The sequence below is a fragment of the Galleria mellonella genome, unplaced genomic scaffold (genome assembly GCF_026898425.1).
Source record: "Galleria mellonella isolate WM207_F2 unplaced genomic scaffold, CSIRO_AGI_GalMel_v1 utg270, whole genome shotgun sequence".
NCBI lineage: Eukaryota > Metazoa > Arthropoda > Insecta > Lepidoptera > Pyralidae > Galleria > Galleria mellonella.
Window position 1 is genome coordinate 4,565,895 of NW_026442062.1, and position 14,704 is coordinate 4,580,598.

Sequence of the window (14,704 nt, forward strand, 5' to 3'; positions counted from 1 at the left end):
TTGTGCCTATTTTTGAATTATGCCTTCAAATATAGTCTAGTTTCTTGTAGCACACATATGTCCCCATAAATATTTACTCATAGAACTTTAAAAAAAGGTATTAAAATAATAATAATTACCAACATAACGTTATAATTCATAATTGTCCAAATACTAATCTAAGAATGTAGGTCTTATATAAATTTTGCGAATACCTAATAGACAATACGAATTATTGTTATTTACTCAATTAATTTCGCCGTATGGTCCCGGCACAGAACGGGTCACAACTTTCTTTCCCGTGGGTGTCATAAGAGATGATTAAGCCTGTCAAGCGTGGCAACTACTGGCAAAGCCTTCCATAGGAGGAAGCCTATGTTCAGCAATGAACAATTAATGGCTAATATGATGACAATAATATGACTTTATTAATTGAATTATATACTTATTTATTTTTTTAGAGTTAGTAGTTACACAAAATCTAAAACATATAAATGTAACTTGTGTTTTACAAGCAAGTTATTAAATACTTATAAAAAAATATTACCGAAAAAGTATAACAGCGGAAATAAAAATCCCGTATGGCGTATTACGCATCATTTACGCATTGCTAGTTCCCAAATCGGTCCAATTTCCGTGGAGCCATTACGACACGTCTCTATTTTGGACTAACACATTACGCAATGTGTGGCCCGTAATCGGTTATGATTATTTAATGTCAAGCTTGGATGCCTCTAGCATAATATGTCACGAAGGAAGCGAGCGTTGTGTGATGGAGAATTTTTTACCTGTTAATATAAGTAGGTATATAAAGCATTTGCCCTGCTTTGGAATATGTTTCCAACCTAAGGTTTTTTTTTAATGGATGAAGATGGAATGATGCACCCGCCTATGTTAATAGTAAAAAATGGGGGGGGGGAAGGATTGTTAGTATTGCTGACTACCAGGTCCATTGTTAGCAATAACCCTATCAGGACAAACTTCACACGGTTCCCCCTGGAAACCATCTTGATTAATTCTTGTTGAATCCGTCACAATGGGATAACTGACTTTCTTTCATCCTTACCTATCACACTCACAGATACCCCGACATAGTATACCGATAACTCAGGCGGGGCTACCATTCAATTATCATCCACTAAGGTATACAATGACGGGGCACTAGTGAGGTATGAAACATTGAATGAGATCAGTTAGCCCATCGTGACGAATTCAACAAGAATTGTTCACAATGGTTTCCAGGGGGAACCACGTGGAGGTCGACCTGATAGGGCATGTTGCTAGCAATGGGGTTATCAAACTGCATTGCTAACAACCCCTTTCCCCCAATATATTGCTATATATTATATACCCATCCTTAGAGTGTACGGCACAGTGTCATAGACAGCGGTGTCTGGCATTGGTTTGGCATCTTATTACAAGAAAATTGCCGAAAGACTGCTATGTGTTTTTCTTTTGGAGAAAGACCTGAATCCAGTAGTGGTACGTTAAATGTACTTTCGTATAGTTAAGATTTTCTTGCGTCACTCCTTTATAGATGAATTTATTTATTTATCAATAACACATTCATTCATTTGATTCATGCCATCAAATTTCGTGCAGTAATTCCCTTTTGCGTAGTGCTGGAATATACAGATAGACAGACACACAGATAGAGAGACAGCCCGTCTGATGGTAGGCAGGGTTACTGTAGCCTATGGACGCTTGTAACAACTGTTTTGGCTCTTATCACTCTTTTTAAGAACCTCACATAAATTTTTCTTAAATATCTCCCATGTAGTGACATTGTCAAGTTAAAATTTTATTTTATTAGTAAGATAAGAAGACACTACCCTCAATTACATTGTGCACGTATTGGAAAACCGCAGACATGTTGTCTGCATATGCATGTATGTATATTGGAACAGTAGCGAAATGTAGAGGGAATTGCACCAAATTGTTTTCTATTACTGCCCAGTGGTTCAGCTCCTGGAATTGATTGCAGCTTTTTAATGAAGGCATTAGAGTATTACGGACTGCCCGCCAGTAAGTGAGTGTACAATCACTCCAATAAGTTTGCTTATGAAAATTATATTGAAATTAAACGATGAATTCGGAACGAAAAGTATATAGTGTTCTTGTTCATTTTTTTATCGTAGCATGCAAAACGGGAAAAGAGTCAAGAGAAAATTCTCCTTGTCCAAAAGGAAAGTGGCAATAAGAAAAAGTCCTTATGTAAGTACTTCTGTGGCTATGTTACGGAATGTTTACCAATTTTGACACAATTATTAATTTTCTTTTTAATCTCTAGTTAGGACTAACTTCCTAGTACCATATTGATTTTATAACTATTAAAACTGTTGTTTTGTTTAAAACAAAAATCTGCTCGTCGCAATGCAAAGTCCATTTTCAACCGACTTCAAAAAGATGGAGGTAATATTTTTTTTGTTTGTTACCTCATAACTCCGTCAGTTATAAACCGATTTAAAAAAAATTGTTTTTATCTGAAAAAAAATACTTATTTTAGTTTCACAGAAATTTCATTATAATTAAAAATGTCTGGTTTGAACACAATTGAAATTGGTTTATGTGGAACGTAATCTTAATTACCTATTAGATATATAATTTTGTGTACTGTATTAAAATACTAATATTTATCAGATTAAAGAACGTGTATTGTGTTTTTGTCGGAAAAAAATTACTTATTACCTTGTTATTTTGGAAAACTAGACAGAAACTTGTGTTGTAGACTGTATCAAAGCTTTGTTGTCTATGTATTCGTGCGCGTACAATTGTACAGACCACCATTGGGGATTATGAAACATCAAGCTTGCATTTATGGTGAATCACATTAAAATCTCATGAAAACGGTGCTGATGTAGGCGAGTTTCATGTTCATGATTTTATAAAATGGTTATAGACATAATTTTTTTTATAACATAGGGGACAAATAAGCATGGGACTCACCTGATGGTAAATAACTACCATTGCCTATAGGCACCCGCAACATCAGAGAAATAATTCCTTTATTAGGTCTATTTCTTGTTTTATAATTTATGCACCTTTTTAATGCGCAAAAACTCATTTTATTCATTAAATAATTAAATATAGATACGTCAAGATAAGATTTGTTTGCATGAGTAGGTATATATAATACTAATAAAAAAAGCGAGTCAGCTAATTTAATAAAAGACCCAATGTCTTACCTTAAAATGAAAGGCCCCATGAAAATTATGGATTCTGCCCTACCAAAAAGTTCTTTTGCCCTACTTTAAACTTGGATCTAGCCGCGGCCCTGTACTGAAGTAAAATATAAATTAGCTATCTATTATTATTTATTACTTTAAGACAACAAGTATTCATATAATTTATCATATTTAATTAGAATTTAAATAGTTAATTTTAAACTTTCGCGTTGTTTATACATATTTTAAATACACAATCGAGACTTAACGCAATGTCGTGGTCACGACCACGACGTGGTGCAATCCACATCAAAACGTCGGCAATAAAGAATAAGGACATAATCGGAGTAATGACCTGTTTTTGCATAAAACTTCGACTTTTTCAAGTACAGAAGGAATAAGTATAAAAGCAAGATCATCACGTGTCATCGATAATACATTACAAATAAATGACCTGGCATGTCAATAAACGTGATGACATGTCTGTCGTTGCAACACGGCGACAATACGACACGATAGGTGATGGCAACAGATAGAATCGTCTGTGCGAGCGACGTGCGACGTGGCTAATCACTAGTATTGTTGTGTCGCAGATGATATGTTGTGGCCTTACTTTCGGTTTTGTGTGGGACATATCTAGAGGAACTATTATTTGTGATTTCCTTGCGATATCATTATATCAGCCGCTAACTGTCCATTGTTGAACATAAGCCTTCTCCGTAAGAGGAGTTTTGCTAATAAATGCCAGCTTTGGCAAACGAGTTGGTAACTGCAGTTAGGCTTTTAGTGCTGCTGCTTATCCTTCGACCATTAAGTTCTCCTAGTCGCCTCTTATGACACCCACGGGAAAGGAAGGGTGGCTTCTTCTATGCTGGGACTATACAGCGGTATATTCAATATATTTGACACGATATGAAATGCCAAATTGCGAACAAATAGACTCGTCTGAACTAGTGACACGAGACATAGCTCATCACTTGTACTGTTGTGTCGCAGATGATATGTTGTAACTATAGGTTAGATGTTTTGTGGGACATCTCAGGACAGGGATTACTCATTAGTTATTATTAGTTACTCTTGATTCCCTAACGATATATTTGACTGACTACGAAATGCCAACTTATAGTCAATTGAGCGAGCAATTCGTAACTTGACTGTTTGTGTCACACACATATATTTGTTATTACAAACCTCTCTTCTCTTTTTATTTCAGTGTTTTCTTTTGTCGGTGGAACTAAGTCATGCACTTCCTTCCAGACAACTATATCCTATGCCATATCTTTGACCACCCTATACGTCATAACACCTAGTGTTGGGGGGAAAGGAATTGTTAGTAATGGGGTCAAATAGCCCCATTACTAGCAATATACCCTGTCAGGTCGACCTCCACGTGGTTCTCATTGGAAACCATAGTGGCTAATTCTAATTGAATTCGTCACGATGGGCTAACTGACCTACTTTCATCCTCATCAGTCATCTATCACTGGTGCCCCGCCAATGTATACCGATAGCGCACACGGGGTTACTATACTATTATCGGCCATTAAAAAAATACCTAGTGTTTCCTTTACTTGTCTTATGTAGTTATTCCTCGGTCTTCCCCTTCCTCTTTTGTCCTCTATTTTTCCTTCTACTATACTCTTTAAAAAATCGTTTAGTCGTATAAAGTGATCCAGTATTTTACCTTGCATTTACAGATCTACGTATCTACATATACTCAAAAAAAAAATCACAATAGAAAAACTTATTTATTTTCATATAAATAATTATAATACATCAAGTGTTCTTAGTCTCCTTTTTATTTCTTAACGTATGGCAACACCATTCAGAACAATATGGGGCCCGTTTAATTATCTGTGACCGATGTACTTGGTATTATTTAGTGTCACCATTCATACAATGATAGATAGATACACTACAAGCCGTCGATGAATGCTTAATATAGATCACAATGCCACCAAAAATGCCTAATGGGAATTAAATAGAAATTCACGCCACATTAAATAGGGGTTGGTTGACATTTTGTAGTAAATATATTTGTAAAATTTATCGACCGATATACCTACGTAGCTACGATGGATATCGCCTTATAAGATTTCTTTTTATTATTTTTTTTTTAAAGGCGACTTCATTAATTAAAAACTTATCAATTATTTTTAATAGTGCTGAATTTTAGTTATTGACCACTAGATAATGGTTAATATCAATGCATTTTTTGTATTATTGTGTGAAAATAAAATTATAAACCTGACTGCAGCCTGATGATAGGTTTTTTAATGGGTGAAAATTGGTGACCCCGCTTGTTCTTTCGGTCGGTATATAATAACGTAGCACCAGTGAGCGATTAGAGATGAGGATAAAGGAGATCTGTTAGCCCATCGTGACGAATTCGATAAGAATTAACCACGATAAATTTCAGTAAAAGCGCATGGAGGTCAACCTTATACCTTAGGATGTTTTGCTAGTAATTGGACTGTTAGATGTTAGAGGTTACTAATAATCTCTCTCTCTCTCTCTCTCTCTCTCTCTTCGATGATAAATAAGGATGAAGTCAGTTAGCTCATCGTAATGGATGCACTAGAAATTAACTAACAACGGTTATCAAAAGTGATAACGTCGACGTTATCCTAACAAAGTAGGTATAACACTCGTAACGAAGCCTCTCAGTTTTCCATTATTAACCATTTATTACTAAGGTATAAAACTCACTCATAAGTATGTGCCTATGTTCAGCGGTGGGCAGTTAATAGTTGATATGATATGGTATGGTGCTTATATACTTAATATACTTGCCATATTGCCTTGAAAACCCATCTCTCCCTCATAAGAATTTGATACCTGTTCAGTTTGATTAATTTATGACTCACATGCATTATCGACTATACTTTTATCAAAAAACAAACATTTTATACCTTCAAATATTTTTATACCAAATAATGTTAAATATCGGATATTATCTCAAGATGGTTGCACGTTAATTTTCACAAGGGAACATTCAAAATGTCCGTACAAACGTATTTATCGTTAAGTCAACAGTTGAGTCCTTTTCGATAATAAATTAATGGGGACCACCTTTTAGCGCCTCCGTATTTAAGCTCCTTCAAAAACCCTTTCTTTAACAAATTTAACTTAGCATCCTAAAGCCACAATACTCATGAAATATCGTCACTATTTCTCAACGGTTAAGATACAAAATTAAGTAAAACGATTTCAGGCAGATGTCTATTAAAGATGTTGTCTCAGAAATGGTCATCTGTCTTCAACGGGTGTCACATTATGAATCTTTTAAGGTGCACAAAAGAATCAGTCAGAGGCTTTTCTAAACGAACGACTAGGTTTTGTGTTAAAATATTCGAAAATATGCTTAGGATGTTACAAATGTTGTTCATGAGTAAAAAAATCTTTAACCATCAGTATTTAATTTTATTAAATAACATTGTCAAATACCAATTATATTTACAGTAGAACCTTGTGTGAATTATTTTTCATGAAATTTTGAATAAATTTATTAGTAGTTTTGTCATAATTAAAAACGACTTTTTGTGGGTCAAAATCAATAAGAGCATTTAAATTTATATTTCTTAAATAAAGAGCTATATATATTTATACGTAAGTAGATAGGTATGTGAAGTCGCGGGTAAAAGCTTGTATAAAAATAAGTTGGCCGAAGTAAATTATACTAATTAATTATAACACATGTGTGTTTGTCAAATTTTATAACGGCACTTTCTAATATTAGCGGTTTAACCAACATTAAGCCTTGGAAGAATAAAGAGATTCTAATAAACAAATTCATTTACACATTTTATTAAATTAGTGGGTAGTTCTTTATTAATTATTTGACAACTATTACTTATAATGCTTATAGATTATTTATAGTTGATAAATGCTTCTGACTACCCCATTATGGATTACAGTTGTGAGCATATTTTATTTCTATACTATATGAGAATTGTTGATTATTTTGTGTGTATAATTAGTTGGTTTGAACAAGTGTACACGCAAATACAGGATATCTTTTCTATAGACCATTGTGAGTGCAAGTGAGAAGCACTGGTGGGCGGAAATGGTGGGGAAAGGCTCACAACACGAAGTACGGCCGATTAGTGGTGGTTGTGTCGCTTCTCTCATTACGGCGAGCCCTAATTGCGCGGCATGCGCTTCACAAACGCGCCGCCGGCTTTCATCTCGCCGACTGTACGCTGCGGATTTGGATTACAAGCTAGCGGGCGAGTTAGCGGACGCGGAAAATAATTTCACAGAGAGGACATAAATCATATTAGCATGGCAACTTATTTAATGGTTTAATAATTAATTGGTTACACAGAGGTAAGTGAATATATACAGGAAAGACTCTTCTTTTAGCTTCTAAAAGGTATCTGTAAGAGTAAGAGATCCCTCCGTAGGATAATCTGCCAACCTTTTTCATTTATCCAATATGAAGTGTTATCTTTCCTAATATTATAAATGTGAATGTGAGTTTTTTGTTACTATGAAATTTGGTATACACGTACAATGTGGAATGAAAAAGGCTATGGACTACTTTTTATTTCGACCGGTAAACATGTCCCATTAATGCGGACGAAGTCTCGGGTAAAAGCTAGTATACAATAAAGATATAGATTTATAACAACAAAAACAATGTTTGCCGAATTTTACTAGTGTAAGTACCTCTTAGGTACAAGCTCTACCCCTACAGTTAAGTAATTCAACATTGATTACTATATTTTATCAATTTACATAGGAATATATTAAATATACTGCATATTTATTGTCGCATACAGAAAAATAAAAAAAAGTCTATATAATTCATTCATTTATTTCTTGTTATGTATTTAATGGACATAAAAATAAAAATATATAATTATTATATTAATAACAGTAGTCCTATTAGATTTCGCTATATAGCTCTATTGCTCATTGAACAAAATCTTTGACTTTTAAATTGATATGTACATGCTAATAGATATGACTACAAAAACGCTTTCGCTCACGCTTTTTGCCGCTTCCTTTCTACCCACCCACTGTATAATCAACCACAAAAAATGCCATTAGAAAATATTTCGATATTGTATTGCTAATCGAATGTATTCCTTATTGTATTGCAATAAGGGACCACAATCATAGTATCCCAATAGAATCGGGAGTAAACATAAGTCGGCCATGCAATAATTGTTTTTATTCATTTATTGCTCCCCATAGAGGCTGAAAGGTGGTCTTAATAGCCTCTCTATTAGCATCCGAAGAGTTATCATCGTGTTATAGTGGATTTGTACTAATTTTATTATGTTAAAGTCGGTTTTTAACTTTATTGGGTTGATCGGCAGCGTTTTTTTAGTGAAAATGAATGAGATGTGTAATAATTTAACTTTTAATATGGAGCTATCAAATTAAAGTGTTTTAATTGCATACCTTTGAGTTACAAAGTAGAACGAGTGAGATAAATGTTTTCATTTCGACAAATTTGTTCCTTTTTGCAAAGATTTCTCGAAAACAATGGAGTTAATTTGTTCTGCTATTGTTATTTAAATTTTGACTATTGTTATTTAAAGGTGAATATTTTGCAATGTTTCATTTATAGGTTGATTCTAATAACTGTCTTAAAGAAAAAAACTAATAATAATAATAGAAAAAATATATATATTTATTTATTATATAGTATATATTTTTGTTTTGCTGCATATCATAATAGTCCCAACGAAGATTTAGGAACTTAATGCAAAAGTTTTTGAGATTTTTTATTTTATTTTTTTCCTATAATTTTCACAATAATACATGTATCACATATAAATATAATTATAATAATGAAACAATGTAAGCATTTTATTATACGTACATGGTTGAAATAAATTCTTTGTTATCTAAAATTTACCTAGCTACTCAAATTACCTAATTTTCCTATTCAGGGTGTTCCTCTGCAAAGCTTAAAAACTTTTTAGTACGTGTAGATTTTGCTTCACTAAAAAACCGCTAACTTTAATCATGACAAAACCAATTATTTTGATTTAAAAACCAAACTACTAGACCGATTTTAATGAAATCTCTATGGCATCAATCTAATAATAAATACCTATATCTCCTCAACTTAAAAAAATCGAAATAGGCTTGAAAACGACAGTTTTGAAGTAACATAACAAACATACAACTGAATTGAGAACTTAGGTACTTCTTTTTTGAAATTGGTCAAATTAACACGCAAACAAAAGTTCTGGACATATTATATAGGTAGATGTTTATCTACCAATATTATTAAACATGCCTGTCATATATATTATTCGACGGTAGGTATAAGTTTACAATACACATTTGGAAACATATTCGTTAGCACTTAATTACGGTGATACAATGGGAAATATTAAAGATTCCCGTCTCGATACATTTTTCCCATAAAGCACGGGGGCGTCTCTCAATACCATCGTACTAATTGTATGAATGGAGTGACCACACGCATTCTCAGACATACGTATGATAGATGTTCTATCAACAAAGATATTTTAATGGGCGAACAATGAATGTGAAGATTAACTTTAGCCGGCGGCTTCGTTTATGTTGTGAATTGCAGGAACTTGAAGATTTTATATGTAGGTACATCTTAACTTTACTTCCTTACTAATATTATAAATATGAAAGTTAGTTTGTTTGTTATCCGTTAGCTCACTAACGGCTTAACCAATTACTATAAAATTTGGTATAGACGTATCATTAGTATCACTATATTAACCTTTAAAAGACCACTGCTGTACATAAGCCTTTCCCTTAGGGGAGGAGGTGGGGTTCCAGTAGTTGCCACGCTTGGCTGGCGGATTGGCAACCATAGTTAGGCATTGAAGATGTTTTAAGAGGGACGCTGATGCCCAGCCCTCGCCCTCAATTAGTCACCTCTTACGACACCCACGGGTAAGAAAGGGGTGATCTATTTATGCCGGGACCTATACGGCAATGCCAGAACGTACACGGCGAATGTGTTAAAAACATGTACTATGTGGTATGTAAAAGGTTGTAGGCTACTTTTTATCCTGGTCAGTAAATATATATATCTCGATCACGTAGACGAAGTCGTGGGTAAAAGCTACTAAATGATAATATCTGAAGATTGAAAACACTGACAAGAACGTGAATCAATTTGAGTAATGCCAAAATTCACCCGCTGCCATATAAGAATTTCAATTCTAAATTATGGTTCTCATCAGAGATCTTTCAGCCTCTAGCTCTAGCATATGAGCAGAACAGCAGCCATAGAGGCTGAAAGATGGGCTGAATGCTTGTTTGCCACCTTGGTGGTATAAAAAAACAATTGGCAGGACTATTAATTTTTTTAGGTATCAACCTAAAAAAATCTTAATCCACTTGCCTACTGTAGATAATTCGTGGATCAGGAAATACTTTTGGAAAAAGAAAAATAATCCTAAGGCAGATTCAATGTACAAAACAAACACCTATAGCAGAAAGTTCAACGTGAAATTGAAACGCACGAATTGATATTACAAAACGACAAAGAGCTAATAGCTGAATTGCTGGCATATGACTAAATAACTTAATGTACTATACGCTACATCTATTTTACTTAGATCTCTGATATTATATGAGATATCCCCTTTCTGATCACTTGACAAATTAATAACGTCGTCGGCCAAGGGAATTTCAACTTTGTGCTGTAGGGGATAGCAGTAATTATGGTAGTATGTGATAAATTGTCATTGCTTCATGTAGAAGCGAGGGGTATCGCATAGAGCTGGACTGAAAACCAAATCGTCCCATTAAGTCTGCCTATTACCGCAATGATATTACCCACAATTTGGTATCATATCAGTAATAATAGATTTAATGCGTTACTCTGTTATTATGTGATGGTGTTTTTTGGTATTATGTACAGAATAAATTGGTCTAGATATTAACTTCGATCATTTAATGAGTTTCAGGGAGTATTATATATTTAAATATGATTTACCTTTTAGAAGTACATAATGTAATTGTGACCTCCATAATGCTATGGATGGTGTAACATAAAAATTATATAGGCGCCCATTTGTGTTGAATTTGATATTTTGTTTTTCGGTTAGAGTAATTTAGGCATCTGTCTATAATATTTTTATATATTGCCTACTCTAACGAAGCAAATTAAAAATAAAATATTAAGTATAAAAAATAAATATCACTTTCTCCAGTTTTACTTATTAATTAAGTCGTACATATCAGTAAGAGTCATATTTTAATGAACGGTTGTTAATCAAAGAATTTGAAAAAAAAAATCATGGAAGTTAGGTATGAGCGGTACGTCACAGAAACTATATAATTTAAGCCTTTCTTTTTCATAAATTCGCAAAGAACTTCTTAATAGGACCAGTTACGACGGAGATCCTGTCCATCGTAAAAAGAGTAATTAAAATCAGTTCAGAACTGTTGAAGGTATTGCGTAAGTACCATTTAAATATATATGTGTAGTCTAATGGAGGGCCTGCTGTTCAAATATCTGAAAATTAATAGATATCTAATAGTACAAATTTGTCGTGCGGTCCTGGCATAGAATGGGTCATCTCTTCCTTTCCCGTGAGTGTCATAAGAGGTGACTAAGGGAACTTAGTGGTCGATGTGTAGTGGGATGGGTAGCAGCTTCCCTTTTAAAGTATCACCAAAATCTAACTGTGGATGCTAACCCGCCTACCAAACGTGGCTCCTACAAGCAAAACCTTCAAATAGGAGGAGGCCTGTGTACAACAGTGGAAAGTTAACGGCTGATGTAATAAAAAAACTGAAAAAAACATTTTTAGATACCTATTATTTATATATAAGGTAAACATTGGACTTTTAAGTTTCACTCGTTATCTACTATTAAAAAAAATATCTTTTTTTACTACTATAAGAATACCAATTATGTAAAATACTACTAAGTATTTTTCTTTTGGTAACCTTATGAACAGAATATTTAGATATTATACAACTAATCTGTCTAGACAAGTAATATAGTTTACCTAATAAATTCGCTGTATAGGTCCCGGTATAGAAGAGGCCACCTATTTCTTTGCCGTGAATGTTGTAAGAAGCCACTAAGGATTAAGTTTATGGTGGATAGATAGGCAGCAGCGTCCCTCTTAAAACATCACCAAAAGCCAAACTGCGGTTGTCAACCCGTCTGCTAAGCGTGGCAACTACTGGCACAACCCCCATTATGGGGGAGGCTATGTTCAGCAGTGGACAGTTAATGGCTGATAGAACAGCAACAACCTTCAATCAAATCGAAGTAATTAATTAAAATAAGGATCTACTACAATGCATCAATATAATTAGATTAATTGATTTAGTCGACTATCTAACTATAGGTACTCGTATTTATGCCAGTGGACTCGGTAGCAATGTTGAAACACTAATTAATGCGTGCGACGTTTATGTATCACGCTAATAGCTAATTAGTTGAGGTAGTCACTCGGCCGTGAATGATCTTGTCATACATAGGGCTGCCAAAATCTATTTGAGATCAATAACAACTAAACAAGGTAAATATAAATAGGTGTTATTTATTATTATTAAATACTTGTTTATTTTATACTGGCTCACCCGACAGAAGAGGTTTGTCAAAAGTTATTGCATGTCAATATTTGATTGAAATATTTGAATTGGCAACTAGAAACGGTTTGCGTGGGGGAAAAACAAGTATTTATGTTTTCCTGGTCAATTATTCCAATTTTTCTCTTCATAAGACCTTCCATAGACTTTAACAACTATTAGATAAAATAATGCCGAATTTGTTCAACCGTTCTCGTGGTTTGAGCATAACAACATACATATTTAGCGATTCATTTTTATTTGTATAGGTAGCAGCGTTGCATTAATTATATAATAAATAACTAAATAAATAGTTATTACTTACGATTTCGATGGTACAGAATCTGTTTCTTCTGTTTCTATGAGAATTAAGAGTAAAACCTAATAGCCATTTCTTAGTGCGACTCACGGGCCTCACAAAACGTAGTACGGGGCGACTCCTCGCAAGATGAGGTAAGGATCTCAAAAGCATTGCAAAAAGTCGTTAAATGCAAGTGGCACAGTATACTTTGTGGTGAAGTTCATATGTAGAGGTCTCACTCAAAGCAAGACTGTAAGCTGTGATGTTAAATATATGTAGTTATATACTTACCTTATGACACGTTCAGGGGCATGGCAAGCTGTGTGTACTAAATATATCCATAACATTAAGGTACTCAAAAATGCTTACAAGCAATATCGTCATAATACGCGTCAGATGGATTGTCTTCGTTATATTTCGGCGTGGAACCCTAAAACTAGGAATAATTTTCAATTCAGACACTTTAAAAAAGACTTTCTTGTTTTATTATCTGTAACTAAAGTACCTATTTAAATCTCCTTGCAACTCAAGCTGACCCTGGTAACGGCGGTTTATTTAGGGACCGCTCTCATTATAACTTGCACGATTAATTACCAACGCTGAATCGTCTAAACGGGCTTTAATGGTTTCTATGGCAACGCTCCGTGACCACCGACCAAACACACTAATATTAGCCCTCATCTGCTTTAATTTTGTTAAATAAAGACACATGTGTCGCAGTCATCTTTAATTGATTAACTACATCTTTTGTGAACCTTAAATAATTAGATAGGTATCTGGTTTAATTATTATTATTATTTCAACTATTAAGTGTCCACTGCTGAACATAAGCGTTCCCCATAAGGGGAGTTTTGGCAGTAACTGCTATGCTTGGCAGGCGGGTTGGCAACCGCAGTTAGGCTTTAGAGATGTTTTAAGAGGGATGGTGCTGCCCATCCCTCGTCCGCCCTTAGTCGACTCTTACGACACCCACGGGGATGGAAAGGGCGGCCTATTGGTGATAGTATAAGTATGTCTACTTCTGAAGCTGATTCTTTAATTTTCTAATTTGGAAACAATATTCAGCAATTCTAGTTTTCGTGGAGGTTCCACAAGGATTACAATTAGGGCCATATTTTCTAGTATTTATCAAAGTATAATGCAAATACCAAAAAATATAGAAACTGAAAAACTTTGGTGGATTTGCCTCTCCTCCAACATTCTAGATTAAATATGCGCAAATTGGATGTACTATTTAGTTTGCGAGAACATTATTTGGTAGCAACAGACAAAATGATTTTGAATACCTCATTTAAAATTATCTAAGTAGATATTTTTCTTATTTATTTTAATTAACATTCATCTTCATTATCATATTAGCCATAAACTGTCACTGCTGAACATAAGCCTTCCCCATAAGAGAAGTTTTGCCAGTAGTTGCCACGCTTGGCGGGCGCGTTGGCAATAGCAGTTGGGATTTTAGTGATATTTTAGGAGGGACACTGCTGCCCATCCCTCTACCATTAAGATCCTTTAGTCACCTCTTATGACACCCACGGGAAAGGAAGGGGTGACCTGAGGAGGGAGGGGGTGTCGGAACCATAAGGTGAATTTAATTATCATTGCATGTACTAAACTATTTTTGGATGGAAAGAATTTATGATATATATGATTGAATGGAATTTGTTTTAAGATAAAATTAGTTTTTTTTATACAACTTAGAATGGCAAACAAGATGATG